This window comes from Vicia villosa, unplaced genomic scaffold (genome assembly GCF_029867415.1).
Source record: "Vicia villosa cultivar HV-30 ecotype Madison, WI unplaced genomic scaffold, Vvil1.0 ctg.002239F_1_1, whole genome shotgun sequence".
Lineage (NCBI taxonomy): Eukaryota > Viridiplantae > Streptophyta > Magnoliopsida > Fabales > Fabaceae > Vicia > Vicia villosa.
Window position 1 is genome coordinate 349290 of NW_026705873.1, and position 4941 is coordinate 354230.

Here is a 4941-nt window from a genome sequence, read left to right on the forward strand (position 1 = left end):
TTATTTATGGACAGTCAAAGCTTTGATTGTCCAAGACGGGGAGGGGGTTAATACTTAATAAGGTATGTGTAGAGATAGTGAAAACGGGGAAAATCCCATATATATTCTTCTAAGTGCTCAAGATTTCATCTTCAATTGGAGCACTAGCTAAACATTACAAAAGAAGCTACGAGGATATCTGTAAATTGGTGCTGCAATGGTACAGATAGAGTCAAGCCAGAGTCATGAGTATAAGTGAAAGGAGAACACTTAGGTGTTGTATAAACACGTGTACAATCTAGCAAAGCTTCATGAATTGGTGAAAGAAGATATGTTGGTCACATATGGCAGCTAGAAGACAATGTCTTGACATGCTTAAGGACATCTTCTCCTAAAGACCGACAAGAATAATTTCTGAAGGATAAGCTGATGCACAGTCAGCTAGATGTGTGAATGATGATGCAAGGAACTATTATTGGAAATTGTTTTCCTTTGGAAGAATCAGTCATCAGTCAGAAAAGGCATTCAATGGAAGGCTTGGAAAGGAATATTTGAGTTCAGGTATTTTCCTCAAATACCGATCTATGTTGACCAAGACCAAGACCATCGATATCTCCTATGTCTATAGATGGATAAATATATGTAATTCCATATTCCTCTATGAATCAAATTGTTGAGTACCTCACTATCAATAAATTTCTTGATTAGTGAAGCACCTCGTGGGAACAGTTTTGAGAGGGGTAGTTGTTGGAGGGTGATGTTAACGTTGGGTTCAGAATCACAAAGCAATAGGAAAGGATGTCCTATTCAAATGATACTGTGACTTTTGATCTAAGTTATGAACATAGTTTTGACCTGTGTTCTGAGTTACCAAGAGTTGCAGGCTGCACCTTCGTGCCTAAGACAGGATAACCAAGATGGGAGTATCTGTCAGTCTTCTTTTCATGTACTTAAAATGTAATCCTCGTAAGGTTACTATTCAAAGGAGTATACACCACTATGTCTTCAGGTTTCTTCCTTATCCTGAAGTTAGGGTTATGTAGCAACTAGGTCTAGTGTGACTAAACGGTTTTGTCAAACAACATGTCACAACATATAAGTCAGATCTGGCTACTCTTGGCTTTGCCGTATTCTGGCTAAAAAGGGGGAAAAGACGTATAAAGACAGTGAAGACGAAGAATCAAATGCAGTGAAGATTAGTGAAGATTGTGGCTATGAAGACTATCGAGAATAAATATAGATGTAAATGTAACTATTTTTATATGTAATCATAGTTTTAGAAAAAATAGGCCATTGGGGGAGATTGTTAATTCTCTGAATTATGTAATTGGCATTTATGTTTGGCTAAACTATATGTGATCAAAGGATGTAAAACTTGCAAATATAAAACAGGTACAAAGCACAACAGGTACATCAAGAGGATGTTCTATGAGATATTGGAACATGTTCTGGAATAACATGTTCTATGAAATAGCTGTTGACATCGCGCCTGATGAGCTGGATTAACGAGATTCAGTTTCAATTTAACAGATGCAGAATATTCTTTGAGTATTATTCAAATCATATAAGGCGTTATATGTTTAAGAGGTCTGAAGAATCAATTAAAATATTTGAGTATTATATAGTTTCTAAAAGTGGAGATATTTTCGGAAACTAGAAGATTGAAGTTCTTGATTGTAGTAGAAGTAACTGCTATATTGTAGCAGCAAATTTGTTGTGATTGAAGGCCCAAATCCAGTTGAGTATAGGTTATAAATAGAAGTGTTTGTAACCTAGAAAAGTAAGACAACCAAGAGTAGAAAAGATGTAATCATTAGGGTTTGTCAAAGTGAACCTCCCAAGATGTGGGAAGGTCACTGTAGTCCTCGAAGCCTGTAGGAAAGAGGAGTATGCATTGTTCTTGGAGGAAGCTTTGAAGCAACTCCAAGGTAGTGTTCATAGTCAAGAGTCTTGGCTAGGGATTTTCATGGAAGTATGCCTTCCAAACTGTTTATCTGTGTGATCGGAATGCATTGGGTATTATGTTGTAGCTACAGCTCCTAGGACCGGAGAACTGTACAACATTACTGCGGTAATAGGAAGTGGGATGGGGATATTCCATATCTAGAGAGGATCTAGGTAGAAGGGTCATTGGGTAGGGATTAAGTGAGGGGTTATAAGCGGGTATGTTTAGCTCTGAATTAATATTGAAGATAGTGGACTTCATTCCTGGCTTGGTATGCCCCCAGAGTAGGTGTGTTTGTCACTGAACTGGGTCAACAATTACTGGTGTCATTTATCTTTTAGTTTGGCATAAATCGATGTATATACCTTGCTAGTGTTTCTTGACAAAACAAATGTCTCGATATCTTTCAAGACATCTGGGTCTGTTACACAAGAATTTCAACCTCCTCTCAACTTGGGCAGCAGTCACATCAGCCTTAGAGATGCGTTTTGGACCGTCAGCTTTTGAAAACCATCAGCAAGCTCTTTTTAAACTCAAAAAACTGGTACTTGAAGGATAGAAAAACACTTAGAAAGGGGGGGGGGGGGGTTTGAATAAGTGTAACTTTAAAAACTCTTAAGATAAAAACAATTGCACAATGATTTTTATCCTGGTTTGTTGTTAACGAAACTACTCCAGTCCACCCCCTTAGAGTGATTTACCTCACCTGAGGATTTAATCCACTAATCAACCTTGATTACAATGGTTTTCCACTTAGATACCTTCTAAATCTTCTAGAGTATTCTGATCACAACTTGATCACTCTAGGAAATCAATATTTAGATACCTTCTAAGACTTCTAGAGAATCCAATCACAACTTGATCTTATCTAGTTCCTTTACAAATGAATGTAAACAAATTCTTACAAGAGTATTACAATGCTTCTTAATAAGCTATAATCACAACTGTGATATTTCTCTTAAGTTCTAAGTTTAATCTCACTAAGATATTACAAAAGTAATGTGAGGTTGAAGATGAAGTTTGAGAGCTTTTCAAATTGACAGCATTTCTGTATTTTGCGTGAAAGTGTTGTATTCAGCTTCTCATCAGAACTTCTATTTATAGGCGTTTTGAGAAGATGACCGTTGGGAGCATTTAATGCGTTGCATGATCCGTACAGCATTTCATTTAATGTTTCACTCTTTTGTCAACTACCTCGAGCCTTGTTTTTCCTACTTTAACTGACTTTTCCTTTAATAGCTTATAAAGTTCCTTTTGTTGGTCAGCGTAGCCTGCCATCTTGTACTTGCTTCTGATCTGATCTTTGTAGATACAACGTTTGAATTAATCAGATTCAAACAGCTTGGTGCAGATCATCTTCTTGTCTTCTGACTTTGAAGTGCTTCTAGCGTGATACCATAAGAACTTCAGTGCTTCTGCTTCTGATCTCAAGTTCTTCTGATGCTTCAGTAGACCATGTTCTAATTCTGCTTGACCATCTTCTGATGTCTTGCGAGAGCATGTTCTGATGTTGCATACTGAACCTTCTGAGTCAGTGCTTCTTGGCGCTGAATTGTGCATACTCATCACATATTTCTTGAAATGGAAAATGCATAGGATTAGAGTACCACATTGTCTTATACAAAATTCATATACATTGTTATCATCAAAACTAAGGATATTGATCAGAACAATTCTTGTTCTAACAATCTACCCCTTTTTGATGATGACAAAAACATATATAATTATATGAATTTGCAATCAGAATATTAGATGACCAAAGACAATTACACAGTTATAGCATAAGCATATAAACATAGTGTGTGAATATGTCTCCCCCTGAGATTAACAATCTCCCCCTGAAATAAATACTGGAAGAATTTATAAATAAAAGACTTCCCTGATTATTTTCCATTTCAGTTGAGACGTTCACATTTGCCTAGAACTTCAGAACATTCAGAGCTTCTGCTTCTTGCTTCCACAGGACAGCTTCAGAGCTTTGAATTTCTTCTTGAATCATTGCATGCTTGATTGTATCAGAACATTCTTGAATGTACCAGAGCATCATTAGAGAACATCATCTTAATTTTCCTGAACAGGAAGTTTCTCAGTAGGATGATTCTCAGCACTTTGCTTCTCAGCATCAGCTTCTGACATAGAAGCATCTTCAGCATAATCTGGAACAGGAAGATCAGAATCTTCATTCTCAAGAGCCTGAAGAATCTCAGCCAGATTCCTTGGAGGTGTAGGAGCAGCAACTTCTGATGGATATTTAACAGCAGGATATACCATATCTGGTGCTTTCTTTGAGGGATTCTCCCTTAGCCAGTTGAACAATGACTGAAAATCTCCAGTCAGAATGAGAAATTGAGGCTTCCATACAACCATTGTAAGGCATGGTTCATCTTCCAGCTCATCTACAAATTTCTTCTCCTCAAGAGATTTCCAATTTCTGATTGGATGATAGTACTTACCATCATCAAGCTCCAAGCATAAACCAGAAGAACCAGATGCCTCAGAAACACGTCTCTTCTGGATGTTCATAGCATCAAACTGAAAATCCTTCCTAAAGATTCTCCATAAGCCTCTATTAGCAGCATGATCCAACTTGGAGTCATGAGCAGCTCTCAAAGTTTCCATCCTTATTCTGAACTTAAACATGAAAAGGTCAAAAGAAACATCAATAGATGGGTCAGGAGGGTTAAAGGTGAATTGATAATCAGGGTACAGAAGGCAGTAGGGTTTGGATTTTCTGGAAGGTAAAGAATGGGTTAGAGAAGGTGTAGAATTTGTGGTGAAGGAGGATGAAGATGAAATTTCAGAAGGTGTTGGGGGAATGGCATTTAGTGGTTTAGGGTTCAGAATATGGGTAGAAGGAGGTGGTTGAAAACTGTTTGGAATGGTTAAAGAATTTTGGGGTTCAGAAGGAGGAGGATTTTTCTGAGATGAACAAGCAGCAGTATCTGCATGAAAAGCTTTCTTGATGCGCTTCTCACGGTATTCATTAGATTGTACTTTGAAAGGGTCATAGAGAGGCT